This window comes from Helianthus annuus, chromosome 9 (genome assembly GCF_002127325.2).
Source record: "Helianthus annuus cultivar XRQ/B chromosome 9, HanXRQr2.0-SUNRISE, whole genome shotgun sequence".
NCBI lineage: Eukaryota > Viridiplantae > Streptophyta > Magnoliopsida > Asterales > Asteraceae > Helianthus > Helianthus annuus.
This window is the reverse complement of record NC_035441.2, coordinates 24698231-24713414: the sequence shown is the minus strand read 5'-3', so window position 1 is coordinate 24713414 and position 15184 is coordinate 24698231. Positions and strand designations below refer to the sequence as shown.

General features: G+C 32.0%; 1 long non-coding RNA gene across 1 annotated transcript; it reads right to left on the bottom strand.

Annotated features, from left to right (window-relative positions):
* Positions 1–12129: 12129 nt before the first annotated feature.
* LOC110877445 lies at positions 12130–14906 on the bottom strand. Its single transcript, XR_002557049.2, has 3 exons — positions 14543–14906; positions 14228–14357; positions 12130–13443 (listed from the first exon to the last, which is right to left on the bottom strand). It is a non-coding gene; the product is annotated as an uncharacterized LOC110877445 (long non-coding RNA).
* Between the last annotated feature and the right edge of the window lie 278 nt (positions 14907–15184).

Here is a 15184-nt window from a genome sequence, read left to right as displayed (position 1 = left end):
ACGATACGACGATAAACTAAACCGTTCTAAACAACATGTTTTATTTTCAAATCACGTTTGTTTTACATTATCATTTACTCGATTTCGCCGCAACACATGACCTAAAAAAACTAGGATTATTTAATTCGAATAATTATGGACTTTTAATGTTTTATATATATTAAATCCAAAAAACAGCTTCTAGCAAGAAGCTAGAACTATTAAAATAACTACAGATTCAAATCAGCACAAGGATCTATGATGAGCTCCCAATTACAATCACACACACACAATTAGGGATCAGGGTGGTATCAGTATCATACCAGTACCGATATCAAAAATTGTCAAGCCTGAGTACCGGTACGGTTCCAAAAATGTTTGATAAGGTACCGGTATTTGAAGGTAAAAATCAGTATTTACTCGTACCGAACCGGTACTGATAACGAAAATACCAAAAAATAGGTACCGCCGATACCCAGTATCAAATACTCATCCTACACACTATGACCCCATCTCAAGTATGATGATCTTGGGCAATTTTTAATCCATAAAAACGTATTTACTGTAATATTCTCCATGATTTTAGCATAAGAGATCAGAGTGACATTGGAACAATTATAGGTAACACTTTTGCTTTTGTTATTGTCATTTGAATGTTTAACCTTATAAAGAAGTAAATAACTTTATTAGAACATATTATAAAAATTGTAAAAAAACATATATTCCATTATGATATACCCCACATTATAACTCCACTAGTGAAAGATAATGGTAAGTGGTTTCCTCAATACATAATGGAATACTTTTCACATGCAAGTGATTCTTCTATGGCCTTTTTTCTTTGCATTTTTTTATTTACTTTTTATTTTATTATATTTAAACTTCTGTTTCTCCTCCATAGATTATTGTGATGTTTTGATAATAAGTATATAAAGATGAGTTGAAACTAGTAAAATGGGTAACATTGATGAACACAAAGTCATATTTCTCCTTCAAAGATTATTATGACGTTTTTACAAGAGTTAAAATGACTGAAATGGGTAACATTGATCAACATAAAGTTATAAACATACATAAAAATTAATTATTTAACGAAGTTTTTGTTGGACATTTTCGGTTTTTTGATTATTAAATCTTTTCTACTCATTTTTATCTTTATTTTTAATGGGTTTAAATGGGAACATGTTAATAATAAATGAAACGAATAAATATTTTTTTACCAGTAATTATGTAGCGGACGATAATAAGAGAATGATAATGATAATGATTTACTGAAAGGGGAAAACTTTAAATGTTTCATACTTTAGTTATCTATTGAAACAGGTTTCAAGTGTCAAGCAAGTTATGTATTGATTCTTAACTAGATGTAAGGCCCGTCGCGATGCAGCAAGGGCCTTACATCAGACGACGAAATGAACATATTTATAACTTTACATAAAAGTTTATCATTACATTCTAAACGTAAAATGTTGTTTCATGGGTTTATAGACGTGTCTTCAAAAACTAAAAAACAGTAATTTTTTTGGATTTTTTAAACCTGAATGATACAATCGGACAAGGATTTCTTTTGTGTTTATAACTAGTAAATTTCCCCGCGTGATGCAGCGTGTCCAAATGTGAGGTAACTCGGATTTGTGCAGTAAAGACCTGAATCGTTTCTCAACAAAAGTTACGTCAAAACGTAGATAAACTGAAGATGTACATAAAAATAAGCACATAAACATATTATATATGACCCGACTTATTTGCGAAATAAGTTTACGTTGAACACCAACCTGAACTTATACCGACAGGTACATAAAAATAATTAAAAAGTATTTTTTTTAAGTGAAAAATGGTACCGCGCGTTGCAGTGGGAGCAAAACGTAAAGTGAGTCGAAATTGTAAAACAATATTTATGCCAAAACGTAGATCAACTGAAAATGTATAAAAAAAAAACAAAAAAAAACATATTATATCTGAGCCTACCCATTTTCAAAGAAACGTAATCAACTTGAATTTATACAACACGTACCTAAATATATGTATATGTAAAAATGATTATAATTTTTTTTTTAAAGTTGAAGGGTTGTAACTACCAATACTAAATGTTGAAGGGTAAAGGCTAAAATAAACAAAAATTTACTAAAAGACCAAAAAAAACGTAATCAACTTGAATTTAAACCGACACGTACATAAATATAGGGTCGGGATTTAGAGAAAACGGTAGAAAGTGCGAGAACGGTGAGAACGCTTATGGATCGTCCGATTAAAACAATCTATGGACTAGATTAGCGCGGTGGCATTTTCGTAAATAACATCAATTTTATTACGTGGACGCGCCTCATTAAGGGTAAAAAGGTCTTTACAGTTCTATACCAAAACGCCATTACGGACCAAAACACATCTCTATATAAACAAAAACATCCCAGACATGCAAACACATCCCCAGAACCTGAAACGCCATATTTTCTACTATATATCATTCATCTTACAAACGCTAAAATCCCCAAAACATCAAACACACCTACTCAAAAAAGGCCATATTTTCTACGATATACCATTCATATTAGAAAACGCCAAAACACTCAAACATCAAAGATTCCAAAAAATCAACGGTTCTTTCAAATACACTATTTCCTCAGTAAAACGCCAAAAATGGCAAATATCGTTTCTTGTATATTCAAATATTGTTCTACGCCAAAAGTTTCAGAGAATGCATTCTTCACTAAGGTGTTGTGACTCAAATACCATTTTGCTGCATGAGATGGACAAATCATAAACAAAAAGATGCTGGTGTCAGACTTATGTCATTTTTTTGTGTTTTGTTATTGATGAATATTATAATGGCATGAAAAGACGAATGACACTGATGAGTTGTTTGAAGATACATATTCAAAAAAAAAATTCATGTCATTTTGTCTTTCCAAACGGCCATAAAAACACTAGCATGACAAAACCAAGCCGCCAGTGAACATGTTTCAAAGAAGAAAGAGACTGATGACAGTGAAGATTTGGAAAATGAATTGTTTCTATTTTTATTTTTTTAGTTTTCTTTTTCTGTTGTTTGTTATGTATTTTACAACTTAGAATAAAAAATATATTATATTAATAAAACGCAAACAGTCATAATGCTTGTGAAACGCCATAATGCAGTAAAAACGCCAAAAACTCTCAAACTATAATAAAAGTAGTTTGCTGAAATACTAATAAAAGCTAAAAATGGAAAAAAAAAAAAAGGCAAAAACTACTTAAAGCCATTAAAAACGTCAAACTTGGGAGATGGAAAGTCTATGACCCTAAAAACTCATAAAAAACTGAACAAAAAACAGTAAAAATACACAGTAACTGAAAAGACGGCTACTTTATTAATATCATTTATTATAAATAAAATCCCGCCTAAACTACGCGCCAAAAACATCCTATAAGAGAGACGTCTCTGCACAATCAACTGGTCACAACCCAAAAAACAAACGCCATATTTCTAGAAACCATTCACTTTAAAACTCCAAAAATAATAGTTAAAAAAGGCACAGATGCAGAACCTCGATTCTTCTATATTGAGTATTGATCTGAATGAAGTTTCACTGAATGGATTCTTCTCTGAGTTGGGTATCTCTATAATCTTTTGTTGAATGAGATGGACAAATATTCAAGAAAAAGAGACTGATGACACTGATATGACATCATATCACTTTGTTCTTGATGGATATATTGATGGCATGAAGGGATCAATACATTAGAGCAGACGTTGGTCTTCAGCATGTCATCAAACAAGTATATATCCGCCCACAATAAAGGATGCCACAAAAAATAAGCATCTTCTAAAGACGGGCGTTATGTAGGAAAATAAGGATCTACATAAGGTATTCAAAAACAGATTCAAAACGCCAAAAAGAGTTAAAGTAAAAGAGGCTGATGACAGTGAAGATTTGGATGAGAAATTAGATTATAATTTTTATTTTTTTCATTTTCTATTGTTTGTTATTTAATTCTCTGTTGTTTATTATCTAATTCTCTACTAATTTAAAAAAATAGAGTATAAAACGCTAAAAACTACAACCACCAAAACGCTTGATAGTGTGAAAAACTGTGAGAACGAATGCTAGCAAAGCACGATGTTGCTATATAAAACGCCAAAAAACGCAAACAAAGTGATACTGGAAAAATCAACACTAATTGACAGATGAAAATTGAAAAAAAAAAAACAGTAATTGCTAAAACAGTAAAATGAAGAGACGGTATCATTATTGCCAAGCATTTATTATATTAAAAGCCACTACATGGAAAATTAAATTTATTTATCTTTTCAAAACGTCATAATTGTCTGACACATTATAGGCCTGTATCCTATATGGCACAACACTTGATATAATAAAATCAAGAAAATTATTGATGTTTTTTACATTAAAGGCCTGCATCCTGATCTAAAAAACAATAAAAACGCCGCGTATTTATTAAACGCCAAAAAATGGAAAGATGAAGTGACACGTGTTTAAAAAAAGAAATATGAAAGGACAAAAAAGCCCAGCCGCCCTTCTCTAGTGGCGTGACACGTGTTGGGCCAGGAAACGTTCTCACCGTTCTCACATTTTTAAGCGTTTTCTCCTAATCTCGTTTCCATAAATATTAGCACATAAAAATGATTATAAACTTTTTAGAAATTTGAAGGGTTGTAAGTGTCATTAATAAATGTTGAAGTATAAATGCTAAAATAAACAAAAAGTTAGTTAACGACAGAAGAAAAAAAAACTAAATTTTTTTTGACCAATAGGCAACCGCCATACAGCAACCTACCAATATGGATCAACCTGCCAATATTGATCCATCTTATAATTGTAAGCTTTATCGAAATTTTCGGATTTTTTAATATGAATGATACAATCGGACAAGGATTTCTTTTAGTGCTTTATATAATTAAATTCAGTTACTTGATCATGAAATAATTTTTTTTTACCTTTCAAAAAAAAAAGTTGAGGTCAAAGCTAATAAAGTTGTTCAAACATGACATCACACACACAAAACACTCAACTTTTACATGTGAGCCGTAGGGCATTTATAGTCTTTGTGGTAGTTATCATTTTAATCTGAACTATGCAACCAAGATGTGTTAAAAGATAAGGCACTCCGTAGTGGGGTTGGCTGCATATCATGCCGGAGTCATCTATGACGCCCCATAGTGTCCGATAACATCAATACGACCGGCGCTATGAGGATAAAAATCCATTCTTCGCGAAAATTATAACGCTGCACAATGTTCATCCCCCACTCACACACACATATCGGGCTGTTCACGAGCTGAACCGAACCGATAAGACCTTTGCTCGTGCTCGGTTCATTTACAAACCGATCCGAACCGAACCGAGCATTTTTTCAACCGAGCCAAAGTCGAGCGAGCGTCTTTCGATCCAAGCATTTTTCGAACGAACGTCGAGCGAGTATCGAGCGTCGCAGAACAAACAAGCAAATTGACGATGGGAGTGCTAGTTATTAGAATAAAGTGCAGTTTTCGTCCCTGATGATTCATCCAATAGAACACAAGTAAAAAAATTAACAAATAACAAGGAATACAAAACACTCAACTAGTTTTATCAAGATTAACTAAGCGGGAAGATAAATCATCGACCGATCGAAACACACCCTTGTTTTATCGGAAGTTTAAAATTGAATGAACCGATTGGAGCAAAACCCTGGCGAGTTGGCGTCTTGGCGAGTGACGATGGAGAAATCGGATAATGATGGCCAATGGGGGGTTTTGATTAGGGTCTTGTACTTTTGAATCGAATGGCGGGTTGAGACTTGATTATTGATCGACGCTTCACATTTTAGTATTTTTACTCAAATGAACATTCAAGTATTGGACAATGGACTATTGATATTGGATTTCAATTTTAATTATTTAAATGAGCTCAATTTGGATCTTGGACTAAACATTGTTGATGTTGGTCTCTATTAATTTCATTTTAAATGATACACACACACACAAACACACACACACACACACACACACACACATATATATATATATATATATATATATATATATATATATATATATATATATATATAGGGAGCCGCTAAAATGAAAACCACCCCGAGTTGTAAGAACCGCGAGAACTACACCCCACGGGTGGGCGTTCACCATGATTTTTTTTTACAACTAGATGTGTGTATTATAAACACAGCCGTAAAAAAAATTTTAAACGCCGCGGCCGAGGGGGTAGTTTTTTACACCACAAGTTTGGTGAAAAAAAAAAGAAAAAAGAAAAAAAATTAAAAACACCAAACTTGTGGTGTAAAAAACTACCCCCTCGGCCGCGGCGTTTAAATTTTTTTTTTTACGGCTGTGTTTATAATACACACATCTAGTTGTAAAAAAAAAATCATGGTGAACGCCCACCCGTGGGGTGTAGTTCTCGCGGTTCTTACAACTCGAGGTGGTTCTCATTCTAGCAGCCCCCTATATATATATATTCTTCTAACAACATCGATGAAGCTACGACGAAGGCTATGAACTTAGAAATGGAGAGCAATTCGAAGAAATGACCTTAATATATATATATATATATATATATATATATATATATATATATATATATATATATATAGGGCGAAAGTTGGCTACAAAGTCCATTTTTCCTATAAAATGTAAAAAATCATAAAACACCATAATGTGAACCATAAAACACACTCAAAACCCACAAATAACATAGTGAATATTACTAAAACACCATATGTGTGGGTTTTGTGTTGTTTTTTGGATGATAAGGCTTTGATTATCGAATGGATAACATTAGTGTGTTTTATGTTGATTATCATGTTGTGTTTTGTATTCATAGTTGTACGATGGTGTATTTGAAGTTTTTAAGGACTGTTAGGGTTTTGATATTGTGTTTTAGTGATCTTCACTATGTTATTTGTGGGTTTTGAGTGTGTTTTATAGCTAAAACTGTGGTGTTTTGTGACTTTGTACACTTTGTAGGAAAAATGGACTTTGTAGCCGAACCCCACCCTATAAATCGAGCCAACCTAGCCGAACTGAACTGAGCGGACCTTTGCTCGTGCTCGGTTCGTTTACAAACCGAACCGATTCGAATCGAGCATTTTTTCAGTCGAGCTGAATCGAACGAGCAAATTCCGAGCATTTTTCGAGCGAGCACCGAACGAGCGTCGAACGCCGCGCAATTTGAACAGCCCTACACATATATATACATACATATGTATGTATAACATATAACCCCTATAAAACCCATTCTCGTATTTTTTTCGCCAATTATCACATAACCCCCACCAGAGGGTTTTATGAGACTTTATCAGTACACCTTGCCTAAGGATTTGTTTGGCATCACGAATCTTTGAGCCTTTGACTCATTCAACTTTGCCTTGTTTTAATTATGAAGTCCAATTAATAAATAATGAATAATTAAAGTTTTGCAAATTTCCCTGCCCTTACTTGTTGAGCACATTTACTCGACCTTTTGTACATGGGTAACAATGGAAGAATAACCAGAATTAGTTAGCAATAATGTTGTAATGGGTAAATGGTCAAAACTCGTTACAAGAGTTCATCAAACCCGTAAAGTTGTACACATCGTTGTAATCAAAAGTGCATCAAAGGTCGTTACAAAATATGAATCCAAATAGAAAAATTAAACACATTGTTATAATAGTTAGGCGCTGATGCAATAAGTTTTGACGCAATGTTATAGTTAATTATACATGGACAATTTTAAAAACCTTGTTTTATCATTTTTAAAAACCTTGTTTATTATTTTTTTTAAATATAGCAATATATTATGTTCAGTTTAAAGAGAATAAATTTTGGATTTTATGATATAATCTATTTTAGAAAACTAATCTATATCTATATCTATACTATATAATAAAAGAAACCAACTTTGGGACACGTGTCACTTATTGAAGGCGTCTACATTTTAATTTCCTGCATTTTCATACTTATCTTATATCAATTAATTAAATAATAAATAATCAATTAATATTAAATCTTATCTTACTTTGAATGTTGGATAGAATCATTCTATTTAATCTAATAATATATTATCTTCAAATTTAAATTATAAATTAAAGATTTTTTAAATAATAGCACAAAACAATAATCTTAAACTTAAAAAAACAATAATACGCTCATATAAAAAATTTAAAGTACAAACAAAATATACAAAATAACTTATTAGACATTAGATCAAACTTTAAAAAACACTAATTAGGAAGAGAAGCTTATAATATAATTCTGTTTTTTATTTTTCAAATTATGGTTCTAATTAATTCGAATTAAGCTTAACCAAGTTTATGACTTGATTCGAATTAAACCGAACCAAATTTATGCTTTTTTAAACGAATCCAACATATTATTTACTATACAAAATTACTTTTATTTAACCCGTGTAATACATGGTGTTTTTAAAGATATAAGTTTTTTTTATTATTTAGTATATATTCGCCCCGCTTGCGGTATGCGCATATAATGTATATGTGTGGACGTTCGGAGGGCAAAAGTGAAATTGCACTAATTTTAACATTATTTTACTAAGTTCGTGAAAATAACGTTAAAAGCGGAGAACCGTTAATCATGCATCATCATCATGTGGTGGCGTTGATAGCAGAAAGACAAAAAGGAACATGCACTAATCGGTCTTTATCCCGATTGTTGAGTGTTGTGTGCCTTATATCCAAGGCTTGATGCAAAACTACTATCGAGCCGGGCTCTCACTGAAAGCAGTCTCTCTATTTCTACGGGGTAGAGATAAGGCTGTCTACATCTTACTCTCCTGAGACCGTACCTTAGCTTTGCTATTGATGGGATTTACTAAGTATGATGATGATGATAATGATTTAGTATATATAATTGGATTTATTGAACCTGTATAATACACGGGGTTTATAAAGTTATAACTTTTTTATTATTTAGTTTATAAAATTACATTTATCCAACTCGTGTACTATACAAGGTTACAAAATTATATTTATTTAACACGTGTAATACACAGTGTTTTTAAAAAATATAACTTTTTTTATTATGTAGTATATATAATTAGATTTATTCAACCCGTACAATACATGGGTTTTTATTATTTGGTATATAAAATTACATTTATTCAGTACAATACATGGGGTTCTTAGAGATATAATTTTTTTATTATTTAATATATAAAATTACATTTGTTCAACCCGTGTAATAAACGAGATTTTTAAAGAATAATTGTTTTAATTTAGTATATAAAATTACATTTATTCAACCCGTGTAATACACGGGATTCTAACCTAGTAAAGTATATTAAAAATAATAGTGATTAAACAAATTAATGAAACCTATTTTAAATAATAATAATTAAAAATATTTGAGATTAAACAAATTAATGAAACCTATTTTAAATAATATAATAATTTAAAATTTTACTTTCTATTTTGGTCTAGATATGAACATGTTGAATTAGACATGTATTGTTTTGTGAGTCAATATTTTCTATAGTTCGTTGATATAGACATTTCATTGCAATACTGAACGGTGGAAGTCTCTTTCTATCTACAAGCCAAAAAGAAAATAAAGTTGAAAAGGAGAAAAAGTGAATTAAGAAAAAAAAATAATTTTGATGGCTTTTAATTACAAGTTCGATTATAGTTGGAAAATTCGTGTGAGAATAATTTGACTTGTTTCTACGATATTATTAATGATAATTGAATACGTCAAATAAAGAATTTCTGATAATCTATATAAGCTTCCGCAATTGCCTTTTAAAATCGCCATGACACATTCAAATAACCTAAAATGATATTTTAATTTCACTAGTTTTTTTTTTTATTTCGCGCGTTGCAGCGAAACCGAGCAAATGATAATGTAAAATAAACGTGAGTTGAAAATAAAGCATGTTGTTTAGAAGTCAAACCATTAGAACGATTTAGTTTATCATCGTACCGTTTTATGATACCAAATAAATACTTTATTTTGAGTATAACTTCGTTTTTAACAAAACTTATAACGAAATGTCAGGGAAAGAAATCAAGCACAACAACGTACTTAAGTTTTTAGAAAAAAAGTTATAAACGTAAATTATTAAAGAAATATTAAATTAATAGACAAATTAATATATGTTCAAAAAAAAAAAACAATTATTAAAAAAAAAGATAAAGGAAATATATGTTTAAAAAAAAGAAAAATATGTTACTAAAAGTAAATATAATAATAAATTATTATAATATATTAAATAATAAAATAATAAAAAACAATATATTATTATAAAAATAAAGTTACTATTCACCAGCACTCGTTAACAATATATCTATAATGCTTGTTGGATGGGTTGTGTCAACATGCCAAACATGACAATTTTACATGAACACAACACGTGTATTGATATGTTGATACAAACACGATCTAGAGTGAATTTCAAGGATTGTTTTTTATCTTTATACTCATTTTCAGGTGTTGTCCTTTATGTTTAAAATTGATGAGTTTTGTACTTTATCTTTTAAAATCTATCACGTTTTGTCCTTTTGGCATAAGCCAGTTTGATTTTTCAGTTAAACGTAGTCATGTGCAGGTCATGTGAGGGTAAATCTGTCATTTAGTGCCTCTTTAGATATCCAAAATTATCATCTTCCCAAATTTCATTCTTCATGAACTCTAGTTACAGACTCCCCAAATTTGAGATCTGACTTCCCACCCAAAACTCTAGTTCTCCTCAAGCATCTGCATCTTTTGGTGAAAAGTTGATGCTGAACGCACCGAATTTCGCACCACCTCCACCACCGAGACTTAAATCTGCAAGTGAATAAGTGATTGTTGATATCTAAAGTTAAAAAAAAAAGCAAAAAAAAAAAAAGAAAAGGAAATCTTGGGTTTGCTTCATTTATCATCAATTATTTTTCTTCCGTTTTTTACATCAAGATTTAATCTTTTCCCCTTTTTCATTGATTTTCATCTTTATTTTTTGTGGGTATTCATTTTCTTGAATAAATTTTGAATCTTTTTGGGTTTTGAGGTTGTGGGGTTTTGGGTTTAATCTTTAATGGCTGCTGGTCTTGAAATTGAATCTGCTGCTTCTGTGGATAACAACGTTGTTGTTACTAATGAGAGTGAGAATATTCATGCTACAAACGTTGATGATAATGGGTCAGTTGTTGAATCTAAAAAAGGGTCTGAATCTGATTCAAATTTAGAAATGGAAATGCAAGGAATTGTTGGTATTTTGTCCAATTTGAAGCTGAATCCAATGGCCAAAGAGTTTTTTCCTTCATCATACTCTCCGGTTACTCGAAATGTCGATAAGCTTAATTACTTTGCTCCTGCTTTTTGTTATCTCAATTCTCTTATGGATGCCATTTGGAACCTTGTTTGTTGCTGATCAAATCAAAAAGAATGTAACTAGGGTTCATGAAGAATGAAATTGGGGAAGATGATAACTTTGGGTATTAAAAGAGGCATTAAATGACAGATTTACCCTCATATGACTTGCACATGACCATATTTAACTGAAAAATCAAACTGGGTTATGCCAAAAGGATAAAACGTAATAGATTTTAAAAGATAAAGTACGAAACTCATCAATTTTAAACATAAAGAACAACGCCTGAAAATAAGTATAAAGATAACGGACAATACTTGAAATTCACTCCAAGATGTATTTAACTCAAAAAATATGTCTTGTATAAAAAGTTTTTACATATTAATATTTAAAAAGTCTAATTTACAAGTTTGTTATGTATCAAAAGTTTTTACATATTAATATTTAGAAAGTCTAATTTACAAGTTTGTTATATTAATATTTTATTTATTTATTTTTTCCGGTTAAAACTTAGTCAACATTCAAACAATTTTTTTCCTTTCTTTTTTCTTTTTCTTAATAAACGAGTTCTTCAAAGTTTTAAGTGTCCCCATCAATACACCACTAAGTATCAAAATAAGTCTAACTAGGTTTACACTCCGCCCGCGTTGCGGCGCGGTAAAACGATCATCTGTAAGATATACAATGAAGATCGTTAAAAATTGCAAGAAACAAATCATCTCCTAATCATCTTATCGCTATATTTTTTCCCTTTTCAGTCTCACTAAGTAATAAAATTAAAATCGTCAACAACATTAGAAAATATAAAAGCTCAAATTTATAATTTTGAAATCAAAAGCAAAAACTTTAATTAAATAAAAACCAAACATTAATCTAAACCAAACAAATTCAATTATGAAATTGATAAACTAAACATGATACATAGCTTAAATGAAGTTTTAAATCCTAGAAATTACAAACCTCCCTGCCTTTTCGCAGCTTGAATCGGTTATACTCTTCATCCGGCTCGTTATCAATCGATTTCTTCCTGACGTGTTTTTTTTTTTTTTTTTGTCGAAACATTCGCCAATGCATATTATCGTTTGTATTCGTGATTGGCAGGCGACGAAAACTTTCTTGCCAGCCTTGATAAACCCATCTAAGATGATGGTTTCCTCCGCTCATACGGTTGTCGTCGTCGCTGCTAAACCACCATCTGTGTAGAAGCTAATCGTAAGAATAAAACGACTCTCTCATCTGTGTTCTCCCTCTCCATATCACATAACCTTTTAAAGTCAATAGTATCCAACTTAACTCGGAGATGATATATGCTCAACAAAAATTTATCCATAAGGTGTATTATGTATGCAAGTGACAAAAATATGATAAAAATAAATAATGGCAGCAAGGGTATGGTCTTATACCCTTATATAGTATCGATTTACTCACTGATTAGGCTAAACTCTCGTCTAGGATAATATTTTTATTTATTGTAAATGGAGAACCGCCTTTTGGAATTCGCTAGAGCCTTGATGATTGTTGGGTCGACTTCGTATAGCCAGTAGACGGCATTAGCTTCACTGTAGCCGATGTTGCTGGAAGTTTTGCATTAGAGAACGAAATGTATTTAGCCAATACACATTCACTTGCACATGTATAAACCTTCATCTAAAAGAAACCACACACATATTATTATTTTTTATACAACACCACCGAAATTCAGTTTTTTTCGACAAATCAGGAATATGCGGTAAAGGCCTACAGTTATATCATAAACAATCAAATAAAAATAATTATCCAAACACACAAAAACCACTCCACCAAAAACACACTCACGGTTTGACACGAAAAAACAAAATATGAATGAAAAAAATGCATACCTGCTATTCCCTTACAATCTTCCCTGCTAGATCAAAATTGAAATTGCCAAATTTTATATCACGATTTCCAACAAAAAGAAAAAACAAACACAACTCTACAATTTCATCACCAAATTTATCAAACCATAGATCAATAAGATTCTATGCAGATCCAAACAAATTCACACTTTATAACAAATTAGCCACAAACAGTTTGTAGGTTAAAGGCATATTTATAAAACTAACCATGGTACCTGTATACAAAATCGACCAAATTAAGCACTCATTTGTCTCCGCCATTGCTTCAGAAGAGACAATGTAAGCTGCAACCTTTTCAAATCCGGCTGTAATACAAATTGAAAGTTTTAGAAGACAAGAAACTTACACAGAAGCTTCTAGAGCAGAAGTTGTGTGTGTCGATGAAGTATCTACCATGTGATCGTTTTTCCTTCACGCTTATTCGAATTCGCAACAATAACATCAATATTAGAGATGTAGACAAATAAAAGTGAGTTATCAGGTATCTTTTCTAGGTAATTGTAAGTTCATGAAAGCTTAACCAATTATTGATAATTATGTATGTTTATACGGAGATTGAAGCAAGAAATTACATTATGTGTCTGTTTCATGCATCTTTTAAAGTCTTAGACTATGGTTACGTTAGAGGCACAATTGACAGGTTACACAAATTAAAGGACAATGTCAACAAAGGACCGTTAGCATACAAAAAAATGACAATGAGGCTCAAATATGTGAAGCTTATGCCTCGCCAAGATACAGAATACCTCATCTTCAAAATGAAGAGGATAAACTGCCATGGCTACATAGTCCGATTGTGATGCAAGCACTAAAACACTACACCATGTCGGCTGCCCCGCCAAAACATGGAATATCTCAACTTCAAAATGAAGAGGATAAACGCCATGGCTGCATAGTCCGATTGTGATGTAAAAGCACAAACAAACACATGCCAACACTCAACAATGCAGAAAGAGTAAGTTATCATCATAGCCCCTAAAATAAAAAGAAACAATGATCCTTCTACACATGTCGACTAACAAAACAAAGTATGAATCACTCATTCTTTGATGTTTGCAAGGTGGTCCATAAACTGATAAAAGGGGGTACCTCCTCCGACCAGAGTCGACAACCACTTGCAAATTGCAGTCAATGACTATTCTTAGCTTCCATAACTGGATACCCAAGTGTTTCAAGACAAAACCATATCAATTCATCTCATTGGTATTTTATAGAACACCTGGTAGGCATGAAAGAAATATACATATTAATTCATCTCACCGGCATTCTACCAAATCACATCTAATCCATAAAACAAACAAAAAACCCACATCAATTTCCTAGAAAAATGAAAACCAGAATGTCAAAAACCCTCAAACGTTTATTAATAACCCCCAACGCACGGGAAAAACACAAACCACGTACCTGGTCTCTGAGAGTTGAGACGACGAAGGTTAGTCCGTAACTCATAATCCAAACCCTATAGCCGGAAGACCAATTCCGATTCCACTCTCTCTCTCTCTTCCTCTCTCATCTTCGTCTATTTCTCTCTCTCCCTCTCTCAGATTTGATGTATTGATGAGGGTTTGCGCTAGGAGAAAACCAAAATCAGTGTCCAACCCTCAAATCCCTTCTTGCCGCTGCCACCGTTGAAGTTGAAACATTGACGGTGACGGTAACACAACAGTGCGGTGTCGAGGCGGTGGAACGTGGAGCTAGGGTTTTCAATTGCGTGTCTGCCGCTCTCTCCCTTGCAATTCTGTGTTGATGGGTTGTAAAGGTAAATGAAAAGGAAGCATTGGTGGACACGTCAAATAACACGTGTTAGCACCAAGCATTGGTGGACACGTCAAATAACACGTGTTAGCACCAAAAGAGTTTACAAAATAAAAGGCCTAATGTACAATAAGCATCTGCAATGAAAACATATAAAGCAAGATGTTAAAAATATCATTGTACAACTTTCAGAACAAACAATACAACAACTGATGCCCAAGATTGTTAAAAATTAATAGTATATAAATTATCATTTATTACCATCTAGGGAGGATGGGCACACTTATCGGT